The sequence below is a fragment of the Vulpes lagopus genome, chromosome 7 (genome assembly GCF_018345385.1).
Source record: "Vulpes lagopus strain Blue_001 chromosome 7, ASM1834538v1, whole genome shotgun sequence".
Taxonomy (NCBI): Eukaryota; Metazoa; Chordata; class Mammalia; order Carnivora; family Canidae; genus Vulpes; species Vulpes lagopus.
The window spans coordinates 44533884-44559128 of NC_054830.1; the positions used below are offsets into that span (position 1 = coordinate 44533884).

General features: G+C 37.5%; 1 long non-coding RNA gene across 1 annotated transcript in view; it reads right to left on the reverse strand.

The window, feature by feature from the left end:
* Window positions 1–17997, reverse strand: part of LOC121496290 — a 34598-nt gene extending 16601 nt beyond the window's left edge. Inside the window, exons 1-5 of the long non-coding RNA XR_005989139.1 lie at window positions 17933–17997; window positions 13767–15927; window positions 12080–12145; window positions 4624–4771; window positions 4136–4201 (exon numbers count right to left, since the gene is read on the reverse strand). This is a non-coding gene — a long non-coding RNA (uncharacterized LOC121496290). The remainder of the gene's footprint in view (window positions 1–4135; window positions 4202–4623; window positions 4772–12079; window positions 12146–13766; window positions 15928–17932) is intronic.
* Window positions 17998–25245: the final 7248 nt, after the last annotated feature.

The following is a 25245-nucleotide window of genomic DNA, read 5'->3' on the forward strand; positions in this document are numbered from 1 at the left end:
TACATGGTCCATTAAAAATTCCCAACTGGCCTTCTTATGACAAGGTGTTTCTCAAAACATTCTGTTATTTTGCAAGATAAATCTTTCTTATTGATTTTACTCTTTAACATCCCTATCATGAAGAATTGGGTTGTAAATGGTCCAACTCATGGGGTTGCAACTTGTTTAAATGCTGCTGCCTGTCATTTTCTAGGAAGGCTTGCTTCCCTTCTTTATTCCTTCATTTTTGTACTTCCTTCCTTCATCTGTTCAACAAACTTCTCCTAAGAACTTACTAGGTGCCTGGTACTATAGCAGGGGCTGCAGATACGGCAGTTATGACAGAGAGGGTCTCCACAATCATGGAGCAATGGAATGCTACCAGACATAAAACAGCATGCTACACAGCATGAGGAGGTCTATAAACAGAGAAGTTTGTGGAACAGATCAAAATTCACGTCTGTAAGAAGAAAGAGGAAATGAAGAGATGGCTCAGAGGATCAACATACCAGGCTTGAATTTCATCCAGAAAGTCTGCCTTTGTAAAAGAAAAAGAAAACTATTTCCCAAGATCATCTTCAAGGGCTACAGAAAAAAATCATTTGAAATTATGGAAAACAGCATCAAGGCAAATCTTGCTCCATCATTAAATAAAACATGTGTGAATGTAAAAACAGACAAAATCTCTTTCAGGGGGCTTACAGTTTAAAATCAATATGTGGACCATTCAAGTTTCCTTATTGCTGACCAAACAGTCCGAAATCCTTAGCCAGGTATTCAAAAGCCTCCAAAATTTAGCTCCATTTGACTTCTCCAAATTTGCATCTCCCTGCTTCTCTCAGGAATCCTCCATTACAGATGGATGTCCTGAAGTGTTTGGAGGTTGCTTACTTCTGTTCCTTTGCTTGCCTCAAATTCTTAGCAATTCTTCACAGCTTAATTTAAGTCTTATCTCCTGCATGGAGCATTGTCTGACCACCTCAACTTCTAAAGAATACTCTCTTTCTCCTCAGAACTAGTAAGACACCTCATGTAAATAATCGTTTTTAGGCAATGACAATTTATTACTTTGCAGTTACCCAATTTGTTAGGTATATCTAAATCATAAGATCAATGTACCTTATATTCTGCTTTGCACTAGTCAAACATTTGTGTATACATTTAATGTGTAAAGTATTTTTTTCAAACCTCATCTCATTAAATGTGTTCCTCACTACAATCTAATTAGGTAAGTATTTTCTTCACCTGTGCACAATGGTAAAAACTGAGGCCCAGGAAAGGAAGCCAATTCACCCAAGGTTGCACAGCTAGTAAGATATAGCTGAGTTTAAAATAAGGACTCTTGGGATCCCTGGGTGGCGCAGCGGTTTGGCGCCTGCCTTTGGCCCAGGGCGCGATCCTGGAGACCCGGGATCGAATCCCACGTCGGGCTCCCAGTGTATGGAGCCTGCTTCTCCCTCTGCCTATGTCTCTGCCTCTCTCTCTCTCTCTGTGACTATCATAAATAAGTAAATAAAATTTAAAAATAAATAAAATAAAATAAAATAAGGACTCTTGACTCTAAAATTAGTGTTCTTTCTCCATAACAGTGAAGAGGTTTTTTTAAATACAGGACCCTTGTTAAATACGACTCAATGTGTGCCAGACAGTCTTGATCACATAGTAGGTATTTAGTGGGTCTGTGTGAAAAGAGTAGTGGATTTCTGATTAATGAATAAAATGAAGCCTCTTTCAAAATAAGCTTCATCAAATGCAAAAGAAGCAGGAATGGGGATTCGGTTTTTTTTTTTTTTTTTTTTTTGTAATGCCATCCATGGTAATTTTGGGATTTAAAAAAACAGCGACAAAAAGAATTACCCGTGATTATGGCCATGGTTGCTCCAAATACATCTGAGTCACCTAACCTTTGGATCTGCTTTTTCCTAATGGTTTCAGGCCAAATCACCCAATCTTTTATGGTATAACAGCTCCTCCATAAATGGAGACAGAACAGAACAAATTACTAATACTCAAGCGGATGCAGAAACTACCCCAATGGATAATTTCAATGTTAATGAAAAAATATTTAAAAGAGCTACAGAATGTCACATAGAGGATTAGTAATACAAAAGAGATACAAGGCATTTATTTTTGAAAAAGTGATTTTTTTCTGTGTATCACTTGTACATTTTAAATAGAGTTTCTACAGCTTACATATGAATGCTATTTTCTAAGTAAAAGGTAGCTTGAATTGTAGGTAAGTGTACTTCTTAAGGTTATGCATGCTTAATCATATTAGCCTGCATATTCCAAATATGTCCTATGTGCTACGCACTGTGAGGGAACTTCTTTAATCCTCACAACAACCTTGTAAGCTACATGTTGTTAGTCATCCCACTGAGAAAGTATGTGGGTTTTCCATATGAAGCAATTCTGGCACTAACTACCCAGCATTAATGCATACCTCACAGGTCAAGGGCTCAGTCCTACTTCAGATGCCAATCATAAGTAGTGTACCTCCAGGTAATTCAAACTCCTTCCAACTCGGCTACAAATGGGAAGTTCCCATGACTCCCTCCTTCTGTTTCGATTGTTTGCTAAAGCAGCTCACAGAACCCAGGAAAACAGCTTACGTACTACTGCTGATTTACTACAAAGAATATTTTAAAGGATAAAAAAGAACAGCCAGATGATGAGGTACAAAGGGTGAAGTTTGGAAGGGTTCTGAGCACAGAAGCCCCAGACCCCATGGAGCTGGGAATGGGCTGCCCTCCTAGTACCTGAGCCTTATACTCTGGGAATTTTTATAGAGGCGTCATCATGCAGGCATGATCAATTGTTAACTCCATTTCAGCCTCTCTCGCCACTCCACAGAATGGGGGGGGGGAGCAAGGTGGGGGACTGAAAAGCCCAAGCTTCTAATCATAGCTTAGTCTTTCTGGTAACCAACCCCTGTCTAGAAGCTCACCAAGAATCACAACATTAGAACAAAAGATCTCCTGTCAATCATCCAGGGAATTCCAAGGAATTTAGGAGCTCCATGTCACGAACAGGGTAGACAGCAGACACACACCCACACACACTTCTTATTATTTCAAAGGCAGAAGAATCCCCCACACTGACTATGGATCAGTTAAATGTAAGATTATACAAGAACTGGAACAAAGATTATATAATTTCTGTATGGTTAGGGGGATAGTTTTTTTTAAGTAGGCTCCACACTCAGCATGGAGCCAAATGTAGGGCTTGAACTCACAACCCTGAGACCAAGACCTGAGCTGAGATTAAGAGTCAGACAGTTTAACTAACTGAGCCGCTCAGGAGCCCCCAGATTTTTTCAATATGGAGAATACTTAGAAAATCACATTTAAGGAAGACCAAGGGACAGAATAGCCAAATTGGAAAAATTAATATAAACTCCATTTCCTAAAAGGAAATACTTTCTTTTTTTCAGTTTTTTTTTCTCTAAAAATGACCAAACAGCATCAGCAGCACTTTGACCTTGTCACCTCTTTATGTGGATCTCTGGGTCCCAGACATTAGTTTTCAATATGTTTCTTCTAAAAGGAAACCTGGGATTCTCAAAGGGCAACTGATTCCCTGCTTTGGGATTGAGTCACATCTGGAGAGCCAGAGCATGTGCTAAAGACTACTGGTACTCTTGAGGACATCAGGACAAAGGGCCAGCTTACAGAGACTCATACTGACCAAGTTAAGACTGTTGAAGAATCAAGAAAAGAACAACAGGGGTACCTAGGTGGCTCAATCAGTTAAGGGTCTATCTGCCTTTGGCTCAGGTCATGATCCCAAAGTCCTGGAATTCAGCCCCACATTGAGCTCCCTGCTCAGCAGAGAGTCTGCTTGTCCTTCTCCCTCTGCTCCTTCCCTCTGTTCATGATTTTTCTCAAATAAATAAATAAATAAAATCTTTAAAAATAATAATAATTATATAATTAAATTGAACAAGTCTGAGTCAATGGAAGGTCATGATTCTACCCTGATAACAGATAGGAAAAGTTATAACAAAGTAAATGAAAAGGTAGTTCTAATGCAAAGACTGACTACAAATATATATATTTGCCTTTTGATTGATTATAATAATTAAAAGAGATTATATGTAGGCATGTTGCTCCTACATATTCTTCTGTACATCTGTTCATAAGGTGCAGATACGTACCTGATGTCTAAGTAGAGGAGTAATTATAAGTCAGCTAAGTAGTTGCAAGGAACTTTGGAACTAAATCTTCAAATAGAAAAAAAATGATTATGGTCACAAATAATAATCAGGTGAAATGAGGTTTAAATCAGTAGTCACATACAATGCTCAAAGAGAAAGAGGGTTCAACAGAATTTTGAGGTGATTGGTTAGCCGAATGTTCTCAGAAAGCTAGATGGCCCTACTAATTATATTAAATACTAATGAGGCGTATATAAGCTATTAATAATACTTATAGGACAGGGTAATGTATAATCATTTACAGCATAATTGATGATATAGTTCTGGCCATGCAAAACTTAAGGAATGCCTCATTCTGGGGAAAAACCACAAACTGCAAATGTCTACAACTATGTGAAAGATGCAGAATTCAAATCATGCCACTAATGTAACAACAGTATAGTTTCATAAAGGTACCCTACCAAATGATCAATAGCTCTGGTACAAACCAGTTTGGGACAAGCAGTCAGTCCCATTCACACGTCAGAAATTAGCTTGTTGATAATCCAGATCCTAGAACCAAGATGATGTGAGAAGATACTGGAGTTGTTTTGGTTCCGGGGGATTTTTTTTGGAACGATCAAACACCTTGTAATCCTAGAAGATGACAATATAGACTCTACTATAATTTTAAGTTAAATTAAAACAAGTATTGTTGTAATCATACAAAGGTATTTAAAAATATATATCAAAGCAATAAAGAAATCAGACCATCAATAGTTTTGAATAGTTTTAGTGTAATTACAGTAACAAATTAAGTAAATATTGTAATTATAGTTATCTTGTCTACTCTTCAAGGTATTTATAGTGTTCAAAAGTTTTAGTCACATTAAAATTTAAATTGTAGGGGCACCTGGATGGCTCAATTGGTTAAGTGTCTGCCTTCAGCTCAGGTCACAGTCTCAGGGTCCTGGCATCAAGACCCATGTTGGGCTCTCTGCTCAGCAGCGAGTCTGCTTCTCCCACTCTCTCTGTGATTTCTCTAACTTCCACTCTCCCACAAATAAATAAATAAAATCTTTTTAAAAATAAAATAATAATAATAATAAAATAAAGTAAAATTTAAATTGTAATTTGCACTGAGAGTTTAAATAATTTCATTTGTAATAAATTTTAAATGTTCAATTTGATGTTTCAAAGTTTTATCTATTAAGTGTGAATATTTAGTATATTGAGCATATTATGAAATATAGATAGAAGTTTATATTCCTCTGTGTTTAATAAGCCCCTAGAGAATCAAAGAATCTTATCAGTAGAAATAATCTCAGAGAGGTTAAGTAATTTGTCCAAGATCACGCTGCAAACCCAGATCTGTATGAATCCAAATCCTATATTTATATCTAAGTGTCAAATTCTTTGTAGACTTTTTTTGTAGCAGGTTTTCTCACATTTAGGCCACTATTCTCTTTTACTTGACAGTGAATGATTTGGGGTTATATAGACACAAGAGTCCAGACAGTTTCCCCACGGGCTGGATTCAACCATAAGAACAATCAGTTTGGAGCACATAATTTTTTAAATAAGAAAAAATGAATACATTGGTAATGTTTTAAAAAAAAACCTCCCATAGAAAGAAAGATGTCAAGCTTCTCTTGAAAATTTGGCAGATTTAGCAATATTGGACTCTCATGTGTCAAAAAGCAATATAAATTGAGTTATGGCTGCCCCTCTCCCCATCTAGCCAGCTTACTATTTTACATTACCTGTCTGATTCCTCATGTACATGTAAGTGTCCTTTTTCCATTGAAACCAAATGCACAAAGACCCTCACGTCATGTACACTTGTAGAATCCATTGTCAAAGGGGAAATTTAATAGTACCAGACACAATAAAGAGATAAGACCTATTTCAAGAACCTCAAGGACCATGTTTCTCCAGTTCTAAACTGCAGACTCTAGACTCGTGACATCTACAAAACAATAAGACAGGTTTGACATGGAATTAGATTTGTGGAATATTCCACATTTGTACTCCTCTATCTATCTATCTATCTATCCATCCATCTACCTATCATAAATATATCTATCCATCTATCATATATATATCACTCTAAATACAATTAAACATTGAGCAAAGGAGAAAGAGCCAGCAAAGCTCTTCAAAAAAAAAAAAAAAAAGCGGCCAACCTAGAGCAAATTACACATTCAGTGTAAAATATCAAAATACCGTGGACTTTCTTCACAGAGTGGGAACAAATAATCTTAAAATTTGTATGGAACCAGAAAAAACTCTGAATAGCCAGAGGAATGTTGAAAAAGAAATCCAAACCAGGGGTCATCAAAATGCCTGACTTCAAGCTGTATTACAAAGCTGCGATCATCGAGACAGCATGGTACTGGCACAAAAACAGACACATAGGTCAATGGAACAGAATGGAGAACTCAGAAATAGACCTGACTCAACTCATCTTTGACAAAGCAGGAAAGAATATCCAATGGAAAAAAAGAAAGTCTCTTCAATAAATGGTGTTGGGAAAATTGGACAGCCACATGCAGAAGAATGAAGACCATTCTCTTACATCATACACAAAGATAAACTCAAATTGGTTGAAAGATCTAAATGTAAGACAAGAATCCATCAAAACCCTAGAGAAGAACACGGCCAACACCCTTTTGAACTTGGCCACAGCAACTTCTTGCAAGATACGTCTATGAAGGCAAGGGAAACAAAAGCAAAAATGAACTATTGGGACTTAATCAAGATAAAAAACTTCTGCACAGCAAAAGAAACATCCAATAAACCTAAGAGACAACCGACAGAATGGGAGAAGATATTTTCAAATGACATATCAGATAAAGGGTTAGTATCCAAGATCTATAAAGAACTTATCAAACTCAACACTCAAGAAACAAACAATCCAGTCATGAAATGGGCAGGAGACATGAACAGATGTTTTTCCAGAGAAGGTCTACACATGGTCAACAAGCACATGAGAAAATGCTCCGCATCACTTGCCATTAGGGAAATACAAATCAAAACCACAATGAGATACCACCTCACACCAGTGAGAATGGTGAAAATTAGTAAGACAGGAACAACAAATGTTGGAGAAGATGTGGAGAAAGGGCAACCCTCTTGCACTGTTGGTGGGAATGCAAACTGGTACAGCCACTCTGGAAAACTGTGTGGAGGTTCCTCAAGAAGTTAAAAATAGAGCTACCCTATGACCTAGTAACTGGACCACTGGGGATTTACCCCAAAGATACAGATGCAGTGAAATGGCAGGACACCTGCACCCCAGTGTTCATAGCAGCAATGTCCACAATACCAAACTGTGAAAGGAGCTATAATGCCTTTCAACAAATGAATGGATAAAGAAGATGTGGTATATATAAATATAAATATAAATATACTCAGCCATCAGAAAGGATGAATAGCTACCATTTACATCGACATGGATGAAACTGGAGGATATTATGCTGAATGAAATAAGTCAATCGAAGAAAGACCATTATCAAATGGTTTCACTCATATGTGGAATATAAGAATTAGTGAAAGGAATTATAGGGGAAAGGAGGGAAACTGAGTGGGGAAAAATTAGAGAGGAAGACAAACCATGAGAGACTCCTAACTCTGGGAACAAACAAAAAGTTGCCGAAGGGGAGGTAGGTGGGGGGTTGGGGTAACTGGGTGACAGTCATTGAGGGGGGCACTTGATGGGATGAACACTGGGTGTTATACTATATGTTGGCAAATTGAATCTAAATAAAATATTAAAAAATAATAACAAAAATTTTTAAAAAGAAAGAAAAAGAACAGCCAAGAAGTGGATGAAACCAGAAGAGTTCATCCATCCATCCATTTACAAAGGTGCTCTGCCAGGCACGTAAGTACCTCAAAAATCTTTCCTGGCTTTGTCATTCATCCAGAGACTTTGAGAACCCACTTTGTTCTAGGCACAGTGGATTATGCATGAACTAGAAAGCAGCAAACAGAATATGCAGGATCCCTTCCATCACCTGTCATACTCCAAATCCTTTAAATAATTAAAACTGTGGCAAATTTTAGGGGCACGTGGGTAGCTCAGTCATGATCTTTGGCTCAGGTCGTGATTTCAGGGTCCTGGGTCAAACCCTGTGTCCAGCTCCCCACTTTGTGGGGAGTCTGATTTCCCTCTTGCTCTGCCCTCCTCCCCCACTTGTGTGCTCTCTCTCTTTCTCTCTCTCTCTCTCTCAAATAAATAAATAAAATCTTAAAAAAAAAAAACTGTGGTAGATTTTGTAAAGAAAAAAAAGTAAAGGATGCTGTGAAAGCATGTACCGGGGGTTGCCTACCCTAATTTAGGGATTCAAAGCAAGGACATTACATTACAAGGACATTACATTAATTACTTAGGACCCACAGGCCACTGATTATTCCTTTCCAAACCCTAGCCTGCTTCACCGTATGTCCACTTATCAGCTGAATTATTTCATAACAATAATGGTAGTAGTTAAGATAAACTAAGGACTTACTATGTACTCAGCTTTGTGGTGAGTGCTTTATACAGACCAACTATTGAACCTTCATGCTAATTCTGTTTTAAGACTGATGCTCATACTATCCACATCTACTGTGTAGATGAGGAAAGCAAGTAAAGGCACAGAGGTTTTGAGTATTTGTCCAGAAACTGGAAAACTGAGGTCAAAACTCAAATTCAAATCTGCCCTTCTAGAGTTGCCATACTCTTAACCCTTAACTTTCTTTCTTTTTTTTTTTAAGGTTTTATTTATTTCTTTGTCAGAGAGACAGTGAGCGAGCACAAGTAGACAGAGTAACAGGCAGAGGGAGAGAGAGAGAAGCAGACCCTCCACTGAGCAGAAAGCCCTACGAAGGGCTCAATCCCAGGACCCTGGGATCATGACCCGAGGTGAAGGCAGACGCTAAACTGATGGAGTCACCCGGTACCTCTTTCCTTAACTTTCTTATAAAGAATCCATACCATTCCTGATGAAGTCCGTCTACCTGGTAAATAGCTGTATATTAAGCGCTCTCTTTCTTTCTATCTCTCTCTCATTCTCTCTCTCTTTCCAGAGTAGCTTTTCCCAAAACAATAAATGTCCATGTATCTTAACCCAGTTTTATAGTAAAGAACTGATCCAGCAAGTACAAGCCTATTCCTCCCATAATACCTTTTTATTAAGGATAAATATGAGTTAGGAGACACGGTGCAGCATCCAATCTCAGAAAGCAATTTTCAAGGATTGAGTATCTCCACTTTATGTTGCAAAATAACGAACACATGGACAGCCCAGAATGCTTATCCAACACAGTTTGCCATGTTAGCATTTAAAATAGGCGAGCATGTGCTGAAAGATATAAAGAAATGTAACTATACAGATGATTTCTTCCCTATTTAGCTCAACATTGATCATTTGCTGTTAAGTAAACACTCTAAAGTAAAAGGAATCAATGGGAATTTGGATCTTTCAGGAGAAATTACATGGCAAAAGCTCACTATAGGGAGGCGAGAAAAGAGAAAGCAAAGGAACCTTTAGTAGTGCTGAAGGAAAAATGAAAAGCTGATAACCTTGGCTGAGAAAACCCTTTCAGAATGAGTCATTTCCATATGCAAGAAAGATCACGTTTTATGCAGTTGCATTATGAAATAAGAAGAAAGCTTTTTCCCCCTTATCCAAGCAGGGAATATCGTTTTCCAGATTAACGTTAGAAGCATAAAAATATTTTTTTTCCAGCATCAAGCAACCATGGCCTTTCTTAACCCTTTGACACTCACAGCTTTATAAGTATTAATGCCTTGGAAAGTTTGTGCTGTAGCCCGAATCTCAATCCTTAAATACCCTGCAATGTGTGGGGAACAAGAAAAGCCAGAAATGCCACCGGACACCCTGGGGCATTCCTTTTACCCCCCAAAACAAAGAAATCCCATTGAAGCTTAAGTTTCCCTACATCCCTCAGAGCTGGAGTATCTGAGCCTTTTAACATGAGATAGCATGAACACACTTTGCCTAAATTTAATGAACATCCAAAAAGGGTTTGGCCAAAAGTTGAAACAATGTAATAGAATAAGGTTTTATGTTGGTTTTTTTGTGTTTTGCTTTTTTTTTTTTTTTTTTTTGGCAGAGGTGGGGGTTATTTCGTTTTTTTTCTGTTTTGCATATTTTATAGGAAAAGAAGTGTCAAATCGTTTAGTGCTGTAATGTTGCATGATAAATTAGAGGAATATTTCTGAAGTATATTTAATTACAAATTGGCCTGAGCTTTCAAAAGGACAGAGCTTGTAGACAGATGTGTCCTGAATATGAAACATTACTATATTAATGGTGTATTAAATCATTTTTATAAAACAAAAAGCCACTGCTTCTAGAGTACATAAGTATCCATAACTCTTAATATATACTATATGAAGGAGAGGAGTTTTGTTAAATATCAAAACACCAATGCATTCAAGGGAATGAAATCATCTAACTAAGCCTTGTAAAGATCTGTATCTTCATTCATTCATCTCATAAATATTTATTGAGGGCCTACTAGGGCCAGACATTCTTCCAGGTCCTGAGGATACAGCAGTGAATGAAACAAAGTCACTCTTCTCCTAGGGCAGACATCCTATTATGGGGAAACATGATAAAGAAAAAGCAAATAAACATGCATTAAAATGTTGAGGGATACAGTGTCTGAAAATGAGAAAAGAAGAGCAACTGTAGAGTGGAGAGGGGAAGAGGTAAGTGGGGGAAAGGTTTATGAAAATAGTTTGCCATTGTCTTACTCCTGCCACTAGCCCCTAGAAAGGGAGTGGTGAAATTGAGAAAGAGCTCTGGGTTAGGAGGCAGGAAACAGGGGCTCTAGGCTCTAGGCACAGCTTCTCAGCAAGGGCTCATCTTTGTTAGGTACTCTTATATTTAAGATCTCAGGGAAGTCTGAAAAAATGAGAAGGCCTCAGAAATTTGGAAACTAGAAAGAGATCTTATGGTACTGTTTCTTTGAAGGCCAAGTCTGTTGCTTTATCGGAGGAAGAAAAGAACATGGGCATTAGAAGCAGAAAGACCTAGTTTAATCTCTTCTTAGCTGTGTGACCTCAGGGAAGTTGCTTCATCACTCAAGGTCAGTATTCTCATCCATCAGAGAGATAGATACCCACCTTAGGAACTTTCCATAAGAATTAAGTGGGATCACACGAGCAATATTAACTCAGTGCTTGGCTCATGGCAAGCACTCAATAAATGGAATATGGTATTATTATAGTAGATAACAACACAATGACTAATGCCCTCAAAATGGGGCCAAAAAATCTTTTTATTTACTCAAAAGGCCTCTTCTTTGTTTCTAGGTGAAATAAATATGGTAAATTGCTTTTGTTAGGCTGGTGAATGGTACCTATCATGTTACAGATTAGCCTACTAAATATTAGCATTTTTAAAATAACAGAACCCATTTGCATTTATTTAGAAAAGAAGGGGAAAAAATCCACTGAAAACAAATGCTAGTCATTTAGTTATTAGGTCCGAATCCTTTACAACTGCAGGGGCCAGATTTCCCTAGATTTGGGCTCACATGCAGGCAGTAGCCATGGAGAGAGGACAACCCTTGGTACTGAGTGGGTGTGTTTATATTTGTCTGACTGACTGCATTCTAAATGTGAATATAAAAATAAATTTTAACTTTGAGTCCTTTATGGATTATTATTACCCAGAGTTCTCAGCTAATGCTGACAGAAATATTTAAGTGTTGACCTGAAATATATTTCTGTCATTTAGATACCTTGCTCAGAAACAAAGAAGAAAGAAAGAAATAGAGAAACATTTTTAGAGCTTTGCAAGCGAACAACATGCAGACAAGAGAAGATTAGCCATTTGGCAGCAAGAGGCATGGCCAAAGGAAAGCTAATGCCAGGAATGTAGACAGAATATGACCTCCGGACATGGTATATTGGGATAGAAGGAGTTCCCAAGAAGTATCTCTTACATTTGATCCATGAAGCGACAGGTGTTCTTGGAAATAGGATCCTGTGTTTGGCTCGGGCCATGTCCTCTGTCAAAATAGAGACAAAGGATTGGAAAAATCACCACCACACTGACAATTCCCATTAACCTCTGGCATGGAATAACACGCTCTTATCTACCCACAACTGCTGCCTCGGCTGCAGCCCAGTCTCTTATCTTCATTTGCAGGCCATGGAATTACCCTGGCCTCTGAAAATGCACCAAGAGCAAATATTGCAGCAACCTGAACCTCTTTGGTGATTAAGAGCCCCCTGAGGCCCAGAGAGGAGGGTTGCAGATAAATGTTTATCTTGATGAGCACACATCACCCTGCCTGGGCTTTTTAATCGAGGCCAGCAATAGCTCCTCTTTGTTCAGAAAATTCACAGGGATTGAGTATCAGTCAAGCTAAGAGAGGAGGGGAAAGGAAAGGACGAGTAGGTGGAAGTTTGTGGCCACCCTGCTGTCTCAGCCAGATACATAAATGTGTTTGGAACATAGGTGACAGCCTTCTCTTGCCTGTAAAAAGCCTCTGAGGAAAGAATGGCCAATATAGAACACCAGTCAATCCCTTACCTATGACAGACATCCCAAATCGGCAAGGACTATTTTACGTGGTCATCCATAAATAGCCAATCTCAACCCAGTAGTCTGAGCAGTCACTTTCAATGGATCAGAATGGGAACATGAGCAGAAATGTACTCATATATTTTAGATAAGAGCCCAGAATACTCACCATGCACCCTTTTGCCTATGGGGGATGAAATCCTAAAACAACCTTAAGCTAGAAATTGTAAACACCATACTTGGCTAGATTTTTGACTCACGTGACACCATTTTAGAAACCACATGGTCTATAAAGGAAAATGTTATCACAAAGTAGCAGATGTGAAGCCTTGAAATGTCAAGTGGATTTAGAGAAAAACCAAATTCTTAAATGGCAACAGGTGGCCTTTACTTTTCATACTCATTTTAGGGGAGAAGATCACAAAAGAGAACATACTTGCCCTGTCAAGGTAATGATGGATAATCAGGTAGAAGGTGAAAACATAATGTGACAAGTCAAAACATTTGAAAAGGTTAAAAAAAAATTGTTTTCCATGATACTCAATGGTTTTCAGTCCTTTTGTAGGAGATGGCACACATGCATGCATTATGTCATTTCAAATATGATTCCTTTTATAAAGTAGGAAAAAATAGATTTTGCAGAGAAGGGTCAACTTGTATTTCATGTCTTCCCTACAGTCTAATCCAATTCTTGGAGGAAAGTTGAGTTTGTACACACTTCAACAGATTCACAGGTGACTAACCTGGAAGAAAACTAAGCCTTGCATTTAGCAAAGGGCTCATTGTGAAACTATGTTGTTGTGTTTTATGCAAAAGTCTTGTAGCTCTTTATTGGCCTTGTTTTCATTTGCTCAAATCTAGCCATTTTTTATCGCAAACAATTTTCTCAGTACTCAGTATGATGAACTAATAATGTCTTATGCCACCAAAATAGAGAACTTTAAGAGAAACTCTAGAAGCACCTAACCCATCTTCCTGGCAAAGCATCAGTCTTGCTTGGCAGATATTTTCCACTGCTTTACTCAGCCTCATTTTAAATAAATCAAGCAAAGAGTCTTTCACTGCCTAAGACCTCTCATAGTTCAAGAAGTGTCCTTTCTTACCTTTAAGTGTAGACTGGACTATGTTCATCATATTGTTTCTATTCACTGCTTCCCATCAGCACTCATATTGTCCCCAACAAAAGCAGGCATGGAAAGAGGGAGAAAAAGGGAGGGAGAATTGTCAGAAAGCTTTGAAAAGAAAAGACATACAGAGTTGAAGAAATAGGTCTTAGCTCAGCTACAGAATTAAGAATGTATGAAATACTTCATAATCATAAGCTAGCTGATCCTCTATAGAGCAGATGAATTTCCTACCTCGTACCCCCAATTCTTAAAGCCTTTTAATGCTTTCTTTACTCCCACATGTAATGTCTCACCCCCACTACATTCTCCAGGTGTTGATTCCCACAACTGAGTTAACTCAAGACAAAAGAATTACAGATCATTTTGAAAGTGGAATATTGATTATACCCATTTGACAGTAATAGTTTTTTGTTTTCTGCCAAAAATTTCTAAAAGGATTATTTATCTTGGGTTATTCATTTTAATGATTTTCAATAGATCTTTAAATTATTTTATTGTATAACTAACTTCTCACATAATCATTGCAATGAATTCACAGGTTAGGCAACACAATGCTTACATTTTGCTATTGTTGCATTATTTTTTTATTGTTGCATTCTTGCCACGTCTAATTAGTTATAGTTCTATGATAATAAATAAATGAATCTTAAATAATAAAATCACAGATTAGAATCACATGACATGATTTCTAAGGTCCAGAGAGATTTCTCATAATTCTAAGATCTTTTACTTTAATTTTGCAACAATTTTGGGTTCAAAAGTAAAGAGGCACGAAGAGACCAACTGTTGGAGAGACCATTTCATAAAGAGAACTTGTAGACAAGGCTTCGTTTACAATAATTTATGCCTTCAGAATTTATAACTCAGAATTCTTCTCATTTCTCCTTTCCATTTCATGTCATTTCTAGCCTGTATTCCTTTTAGTAATGTGTATGTTTTTATGGGAGAAAGCATTAAGTATGACAATAATAATAATCAATATTTATTGGGTGTTTCCTCCATTACAGCTACTAGTTTAAATTCTTTGTCTGGTAATACATTTCACCCTAACAAAATCTCCATAAATTTTATTATTATGCCCATTTGATGAAAAAATTGAAGTACGAAAGATTAAGTAACATCTGCAACCTCATCCAACCACAAATGGTGGATCCAGAGTCCAATACCAGAGCATATATTCCTAACCACTACATTTTACTTCATCCCTCAAAGCGCAAGCTAAATTGATGCCATCTATTATTCTCTTGTTTTTTTTTTCTCTCAACCTTTATTCAACATTAAAAAGCAAATACTAGTGGCAATTATCTGAGTTGTTTGCCTTCAAATGCTACTAAGGCCAGAAGACAATTTCTATATTGTTCTGCCTGGTTTTACGAGTTTCTATATGCTGAATGTTATTTCACTCCAAATAAAATGATGCATCACTTCAAAATGGTGTGCTTGGAAATAATTGGTACTACCTTATCCATTTTTTAAATCAAAGTATAAATTAGACAGCTGATTAAATGTCAAGGCAGTATTCCAAAAAATGGTGGGAAGGTATCTTGCACTGACGTTGACCTCGGAGAGGATTAAAACATCAACAAAATAAAACCAGAATTAAAAATATTTCCAACATCAACCCTTTCTTACTTCTCTTCTCCATTTTGTTTAGGCTGCATCCATGAAATCTACGCCCAACAGTCTGACACCCACTCCAAATTCCTGCAGAGTTTATAGCTACCCTTCCTTTCACTGTCATTTTTTAAAATTGTATAGGTACTGGATGGTACCACTCATTTTCTCTCCCTATAAAAACTCCTCTGAGGATTTCTTGTTTGTGCTCAACAGATTGATTATGATTATGGTTTCTACAACAAGAAGGAACTCATAGAAATCATCTAGTAGAATTTATTATTTACAGAAGAATTAACTAATGCTAAGAGAAGTTAGAGGGCATATCGTAGGTTATACAGCTAGTTAAGGAGCAGATTAAATACTGGCATCTAGATATTTTCATTCCTGATCCTGAGCTCTTCACCGCAAATCAAGGTTTTCAGGCTGAAGAGAAGCCTTGCAAAAGAGAGACGATGCAGAAATACCTGGCTGCTTCCATATATTCACATCCATGTATTTAAGCAAATTACATAATGGGAGTCTGAAAGTGAAAAGACCATCAGTAATGTTTAAGAACTTAAATAAATAAGAGGTTCAAATTTTTTTAATCAATAAATTTGATGCCAAAAAAATTAGAGTCAAATATATAGGATGATAAATTTACTCACAGATAAACCTGATGGGAAACTGTAAGCTACTGAATCAGGGTGAGGATTTAGAAACAGTCCATGTCCATTTTAGCAAAGCACTTCACATTTTCCATAATCACCTGTTGCTACAAGGATTAGCAATGATTTGAACCATTCCCAGTGAGTGCTGCTTAAAAGATCAATATTGAGTTGGATAGAAGTCCCTAGAATAGTGCCACAAAGCTCTGTTTGGGGTCCAATTCTCCTGAATATTTTAAGCAATAGATCTGATTAGAATGTAGAATATGTGTCTGTAAAAGAAAAACTCTTTAGACTAAAACAATCCTGGGAAAGATAGCAGGACAATGGCCAAAAAATGAAGTTTCAAAACCATCTCTGCAGGCAGCAGTGCTAGGCTGAAATGAGTCAGAAGACATACAAGTATGAAACAAGATTCTTATATTTAAGCTTTAAAGAAATGGAAAATAAACAACTAAACAAATGCAAGACTAGAGGCCCAGCTTGAGAGCTATTCCTTTTCAAAAAATTCATGATTTTTGAGCACCTGGGTGGCTCAATTGGTTAAACATGTGCTTTTGGCTCAAGTCCTGATCCCAGGGTCCTGGGATCAAGTTTGACATTGGGCTCCCTGCCCAGCAGGCAGTCTGCTTCTCCCTCTACCCCTTCTCACTGCTTGTGATCTCTCTCTCTCTCTCTCTCTCTCTCTCCCAGCTGTCTATGAAAATGGAAAATGGACTTTAAGTGCAAAACATATTCTATGATAATCTAGTTATTTTAGGAAAATTCTGGGGGAAGATGCTAATCTGTAAAAAAACAAAAAACAAAAACAAAAAACAAAACAAAAAACACTAAAAAACCCCCACAACTATGTAGCAGGAATCTTGACCAAAAAATTCACCCCAGGAAATGTGGAACAGCTTCCTTCAAAAGAGAATTTCATCATTCCATAACTTAAGTGTTTTCCTTAAAGCTTAGATCAGAAGGGAAACATGAGAGTTGAACATAAGCAAAGGTCAGAGAATGACATCTTTTCTAGAACAAGACTGGATTTTCAGCTACATTATTTCAGACTTGGAACAAAATACTTCGGGTTCTGGGATCCCTGAGTGGCGCAGCGGTTTGGCGCCTGCCTTTAGCCCAGGGCGCGATCCTGGAGACCCAGGATCGAATCCCACATCGGGCTCCCGGTGCATGGAGCCTGCTTCTCCCTCTGCCTGTGTCTCTGCCTCTCTCTCTCTCTGTGACTATCATAAATAAATAAAAATTTAAAAAAATTTTTTTAAATACTTTGGGTTCTGCAGAAGAAAGACTTTAGAGATAAATAAAATGAAATTATTTTCTAGAACACTTTGCATTACCATACAGTTAGTTTTTAGTTTTTATACTAACTCATCTGGCTATTTGATTTCATTCTCCCTACTCTTAGAAGTTGAATGAAACTTAGCAGCAGAAATGGCAGCTGCTCCCTTGATGAAAGAGAAACACAAGCACACAGCCAATGGGTTTCCTTATTAGATGTGTGCTTTACATGGAAAAAACTGCACCTGAGTTTTAGTACCATGGAGTTACTCAGAATTGAAGATTTTCCCATGAATCATGTACTGCAATTAAACACTTCAATGCTATTTCCAACAAATATTGTTTTTGTGTCAAATATGATGTTTTAAATACGGCATGTAGTTTACTAGTTTCTAAATGAACAATGTTAATACAAATTCTAGGGCAAGAGTGACAGTCTGGTTTATATTACTCAGCAGAGTTTGCCATCATCCTTTTTACATTAAAAAATAATGAATCTGATCTCATTTGCAGCTTCTTAAAAGCAAGCATCACATGGCCATGTGACAATATGAAGCCATGACTCATAAATAGTAAATGCAAACAGGATTTTCTTACCTTTTTAAACAAGTACAACTGAAAGCTTTCTGGTTCTCCAGGGATTCAAACTTCTTTACAAAACCTTTGGAAATTCAGGGGTAAAATAAAAAACAAAAGTCTCTGTGGACTGTGATAGATCAAAGATTTGTTTCTCTTCCTATCCCCCCCAGAAATCTACCAGTTGTTCTACACACCCAATGTTCTATAATCATTTTTAGGATGGAAAAATCTGGCATCTGTGGAAAATCTCAATTAACTCACTTTTTGAGTATTACAAGTGTTCCTTTTTTTCTGGAGTAACTTTGAAAAGTTGTGGTCATTAAGTTTAGCATAGAACTTGTGTTAATTTCCTAGGGCTGCCATAATAAAGTACCCCAAAATGAGTGGCTTAAAACAATTTAAAATATATTATCTCACAATTCTGGAAAGCAAAAGTCCAAATTCAAGGTATCAGTAAAGCCATAATCCTTCTGAGGCTCTGGGTAGAATTGTTCCTTGCTTCTTCCTACCTTCTGGTGGCAGCCACTAACCTTTGGTGTTCTTTGGCTTGCAGCTATATCACTCCCATCTCTCTGTCATCACCCAGCATTCTTCTCCCTGTGTCTCCTTCTCCTCTGATTATACGGCATCAGTTATACTGAATTAGGGCTCACTTTACCCCAGTAGGATCTCATCTTAACTAATTCCATCAACAATTACCTTATTTCCAAAAAGGTCACATTCTGAAGTTCTAGGAGTTAGAGTTTCAACATATCTTTTTCAGGGACACAATTCAATCATCACAGTACTTAAAGAAATCTGACCTCAAAAGATTTCAGGCCATGCAAATTAAGAACTCTGAACAGAGGCCATATCAACAAATATTCCTGTTGAACCCCCTCCAAGCAACAGTAAGCCTACCTAACTCTTACTGAGCACCTTTTCCATCACAGGCACTGTACACCATGTACACCACTGTACACCATGTCTCTCATGCTAATCCTACTACTATATAGCAAGGTAGATGTTTCATTTCAGGTTTACAGATGAGGAAAATGAGGATCTAAGAGGTGCAATGACTTGCCCAATGCCAAGTCAAAGGAGTAAGAGACACAGCAAGATTCAAATCTAGGATGTCTAATAGGCAAAGCACTGAGTAAACTTAGTCACATGCTTAAATAATAGTAACATAAATTATTGTTAATTGACAGTAGAGTAGTAGCATTTAGAAGGCTTGTAACTGTTCTGAGTAAACTTAGTCACATGCTTAAATAATAGTAACATAAATTATTGTTAATTGACAGTAGAGTAGTAGCATTTAGAAGGCTTGTAACTGTTCAGAGTGTGGGCTGGAGATCTTTCTGATGTTTTATTCTGAACCCTCCTACAGATTAGAATTACATTATTGAACACTTATTATCTGCTAGGGCTTGCAGATAGGACTTGAGATACAAGATTAAATAAGATGTCATCTCTTCCTCAATGCTCAAAGCCTAGTAGGTTAAAAAGAAAAGTATATGGACAACCAAAATTTGGTGTAATAAGACAATAATTAGGTAACATTTATCAGGCAGTTAATCCATTCCTGGGCCTATTCTCTATTTAACTAAGTATTCATTCTTGAGGTTGAGTTTATGGACAAACTAAATGATACAAAAAGGAATAAAAATATTGTATATGTATGCTACCTGATGGAAAAAGTGAGATTTACAAATTAGCCGAAAGACAGAATAATTTTTTAGGTGGTACCTAGCAATATTTTTTAATTCTGTATTATCACCTTTAACACTGCTTCAATGTTTTTTAGTGAATTGGTCATTTGTAACATGAAAAGGGAATAACAAAAATTGAAATTGTTTTTTTTAGTTCATTTCCAATTGTCATAGTAAACAGTGAATTCCATTCTTTTGTGCATTTTAGATTAAATAACAAACTAGCTTACTGCAAAAAGAAAATGAGTTGGAAGCATTAAATCTTTTATATAATTTTTAAATACTGTCTTTTTTGTTCTTAACTCAGTTTAATACAGTGGTGGTTTCTGATGTTCAATGAAACATAAAATTCAGAGGAATATATTTATATTTGGATTTACTGTTAATGTTATATAGCTTTTGATTAGTGTACTTACATTTATGAATACAATTATATATACATGATTTCATTTTTAAAACAATATTGTATTTAGACATCAATTAATAGTTTACACACAGAAATTTTTTGTTCAATTACATGATTTATAATTTAATTATATTGTATATGTAATCTGACAAATCTGACATACGATAAAAGGTAAAAGAACTTCTCCAAATCACATTTTTATTTATTTTTTAAGCTCAAAAAAAAAAAAAAAAGGAACAAAAACCCATTTCCCTCAGCCCCTACCCCACACCTTGGGCAACCGCCAATCTGTTCTGTATCTCTAAACTTGGTGTTTTTTTTTTTTTTTTTAATGGGTTTCCCCATTATCCAAAGTTGAACATTCCTTTTGAAATCTGTCCTAAACCAAAGTAGATTAAAGCAAAAAAGCAACTACTATTAATTTATATGGAAAGGTTTTTGGCATCCCCAGACCCCAAAAATAAACTCTCATAGGCTTTTCTGATACCTTAGGACGCATCTTGCTAACAGATGCACAAAATGCATTGAGATAAAGCACAGATACTCCCAGACACAGTTCAAAGCTAGGCAGCTTGATGCTGAGAAGCCGGGTATAGTTCCCAGGGAAGCAGTTTGGCAGTGCCATTCCTGCTGCTTGGGGTATGCACTGCCCCTAAGAGGGTTCACTGCAATACAAACGCTGAGTGCTATTTTTGCTTTTCACCCTTTTTCACAAAAGCATAAACCCTCTTTGGATTTCTTTCAGTTAGTGAAAACTATTAATGGAAGTCTTTCCTAAAAGCAAAGTGGTATAAAACAAACTTTTGATAGTGGGGAATACCCGTGTTTATTTTTAGATTCCTCATATAAGAGAGATCATCCAGTATGTCTTTCTCTGACTTACTTCACTTAACATAATACCCTCGAAGTCTATCCATGTTGTAGCAAACACAAAGATTTTATTCTTTTTATGGCTGAATAATATTTTGTTGTGCATAAATACACCAGTCTATCCATTCATCCATGGATAGATGCAGGGTGTTTCCATACATTGGCTGTTGTAAATAAAACTGAAGTAAGCATGGGGATGAATATGTCTTACACCATCTTGCTATAAACCCCAGCCCTGGTGCTGTGAACAACCAGGAGGGAAATCAGAACTCAGAACTTCTCCCTAGATAGTAAAACATTTGAACCTACACCAAGCATTCCAACCTTTAAGACATACCCCAAAATATCTAACACTGAAAACCAATGGCTCATATCCTGAGGCCCACAATCTGAGAAAAAGCTCTGAAAGGCCTCTTGTGCTTGGGCTGATCTATCTGCCTAGGGTTGGGCTCAGAAGCAGTGGATTGCACCCAGACTTAAAATGAAGAAGTTTCACCTGCTTACAACAAAGTGTTGGCCTAAGAGGAAGGCATGCAATTAAACACACACATCTAGGACCCTGCCTCTTCAGAATGGACACCCGTAGGCACCATCATCCTACTTTCCCATTACTGTGCTCCCAAGCACCAATATTTCCCCAAAGGGAGTTTTTACATGCATCAGGTGCCCCAGTTTTTGAAGCTGCCACCCAGGAGACACCTCTGCATCACCTGGCTCTAGTGGCCAGCAAGACCTCATTTGTGGGTCTCTCAGGACTGTAACCAAAGAAGAAAGAGTTCCTAAACAGCTACCACCCCCAGGGCCCAGCAAGAGGCAACAAACCCTGGAGCTTGGTCTTTGTGTGAAGGAGGTCTATTAGCTCCTGGCTGTGGCCTGAGGGGCAGGCTTCTAATTAAACACACATATAGGGGCTGACTATAATCCTTCCCAGAGACCAAGGTGGGTGGAAGCTATCTTTGCACTCATCTTCTGCTATGCTCTAGAGTGCCAGTGTCTCCTGGAAGGAAGCTTTATATGTGCCTGGTGCCCTGGTTTTTATGATTGGTGCCTTTTTTTTTTGTGTGTGTGTGTGTGTTTTTTTGTGGTTGCTGACTAGGAGACATCCTTGGCTCTGGTGGCTGGGGAAGCTTGCACTCCTGGGCCCCTTGGGACCGTGGCAGTCAGAAAGATGCCTTTTGGCAGGCTACCACTCTGGGAAACTGCACAGACAGCAAACTGAGGCAGACCCCTCAATCTTCCTGTGAAAGAGGCTTCTTTGTTTGTCCTGGAGCTTTGGCCTAAGGGGCAGCCTTCAGGTTTGGCACACATTTCATCATTTATACAACTGCTCTCAAAGATCAGGCTTTGAATGCCATCTTGGTGCTCTCTCACTCTCTCTCTCTCTCTGCCTTGCTCCAGCTCACTGGAATCAAGAAAAGATCTTATACACTCACCTGGAGCTCTGATTTTTGTGGACTGCCACGCAGGAAACACCTCCAGACTGCCTGGCTCTGGTGGCCAATGGGGCTTATGCTTTTGATCACACAGGGCTGTATATATTTTCAGAGTTTTAAAGATTTATTTTATTTATTTATTCATGATAGACATAGAAAGAGAGAGAGACAGAGACACAGGCAGAGGGAGAAGCAGGCTCCATGCTGGGATCCCAACGTGGGACTCGATTCCAGAACTCCAGGATCGTGCCCTGGGCCAAAGGTAGGCACCAAACCGCTGAGCCACCCAGGGATCCCCTATTTTCAGAGTTTTAAAAACTTGCCTGGGGTATGGTTTGCCTGATTCTAGGTGCTGGGATCCTCCCTTTTGGGACACTGACAGGTCTTGGCACATCCTTAACTACTAGAAACCTATTAAAAATATATTAGGTTGAAAAAATATATATATATATTAGGTTACTTGGACAAGCACAAAAGTTTGAGTGACAACCAAGAGCTGAGGCAGGGTCGAATGATAAGGTTCATCTCATACGTGAAACCACCCCTTCAAGACTGGGCGAGGAGATATTATTTTAAATCTCCATTTTATAGAAGAGGAAATTACAGAGCAATGTTAGCTTCCCCAGAGTAACATTGTCAGAGAGTGGCAAATCTGGTTTTAAAATCCAGAGTGGGCTACAAAATTCCCACCCTTGGCTTTAAACTCTATTGTTTTCTCAATAAAATATGGAAGAATAGAAATGAGCATACGTGCTACAGAAGCATGTAACCAAGGCTTTAGGTTAGGCAGGGGTACCTTGCAGGGCAAGTAATTAATACCTAAGCAAAAATCTAGAAGAGAGTGCATTCTTAGCAAATTCAAAGACTAGAGGGAAAATGTATATAATATTGTCTGTCTCTTGAGATTGTTATATGTATTAAATGGGACAAATTAGCTCAGTGTCTTGATACAGCTGAGCTTCCTTCACCAACACTATCATAATCCCTGGGCTGAGCAGGTGCACAGTTGGAGGAAAGCATCATGTGGGATAGAAGGAGATGAATTTTATCAGAATTTCCCAAACCAGAATGGTTAATGAAAACACTTGGGAAGATTAAAACAAAACAAAATAAAACTAACAACAACAAAAAAATAGATCCTGGAGCCCTACAGTAAATTAATAAATGAAAACCTCTGAGGGATAGAATATAAAAATGTACATTTTTAGAAACAGCTTGGGTTTGATATTTGGGAAACACTGAACTCCATGGTTTTTATCTTTCCAAGATTGATGTGTTTTAACTCCAACCTAAACATTTGATCTGGATTGTAGAAATTTGGAAAAAATGATACAAGCGGAAAAGAGAGAGGCAAGAACATTAGAGCATACCAAAGAAAGAATCAACAAGTTTCTGGAGCACTTATTGTGGCACAGGATTACTTTGATGCTACTCAAAGTGAAAGTCATCAAATACTATTTTAAAAAACACACAGAAAAAATCACTGTCACATCCACTCAATGCTGTTTCAACCCAGGCCTGATACTTAGTCTACCTGTGAACCTGAACTCACCCTTTCAGTACACACTTGAACCTCTCCTGAAACTTGATTTTCCTACTGCCTTCAGCCTCATGCTGGTCTTCAGTTTTGTCCACAGTGAAGGTGCAAGGGGCACTCAAGGATTAAGTACATCGAAGTGTATTTGATATATATGAATCTTATCATTGCATTTTTTTATGCGTGACAGAAAAAAAAATCATTACAGTGTGAATATTCCCTATCTTACCTTCCTTAGTCTCTCTCTAATGAGAATTTTTTTTCTGAGACCTAAGCAGGCTACTTGGATATTTCATAGCTGGCAAGGGAGTTGCTATGAGAATAAAACAGAACTGGATTCAAATCTTATTTATTTAAGTTATTAACTGCAAGATTTTCAGCAGGTTGCTAACTACTCTAAGCCTCAGCTCCTGCACTGTAAAGCAGAATAACAACATCTACCTCATGAAACTATTGTGATGAGTAATGGGTTGTTTTGTGAAGTGATTAGTGCTTAGAAAAAGCGCACACATAAAAAAAGAATTTTGGAAAACATATTTTACATAAACATAGATGAAAAAGGGCACAAAATTTTCAACTTTCCATTGGAAGAAATTATAAATGTTGAAAATGGATAGACTTATCAAAAGTCTATCACATCATCTACAAGTAATTGTAAAAATATAACTTACTCTTTATTATGATAAAAATGTAAAAATCACAAATTTTTATTAAGAAAATAAAGACGATAAGTTCAACAGCTGCTAATGCTTCAATCACTCATCTCATGACCAAATATAAAATGTGTTCCTCCTTCCTTCAGCCCTGTCCCAAGGCATATTAATCCTGCTCTACATATGCTAATGTGAGACAGCTTAATCCAAGTGAGTCATGGGTAAAGTAGTCTCTGTGTGAGTGACAGGTTCTGCCTGAATTCTAGCTTTCCCACTCCAAGAAAGACAAATCTGAACAAATGTACCAGCCAAATCTTCACATCTTTGCAACTAATGAGTGATCACCCCTCACTGAAAATGGTACCTATTACTCCATTTATTTTACTTAAAAAAAAAAGGCAACTAAAGTGTATATGATCTACTTTCTGTATTCCAGCCAAACAAATAAAATGGTAATCATCATCAGATTTGGTATTGCAAATGTATTTTACATAATTAATAACTGAGATGAAAATGGCCCATTGCTTCTCTTATTATGGGGCTTGTTCATCATGTACATGGTTTGTTGAGGCATTTCTTTTTGGCATGATACAGGCAGCAGGGGAAGAGTTGAAACTTGGATGTTCCATAAGGAATAGAGGTTCCATCCAGACAATTCCAGAAGTTACTCAAGAGCTACCACCCAGTAACTGAGCACATGCATTTCTTTCATGAGGACATAGAGAAGATAAGTTCCTTTGT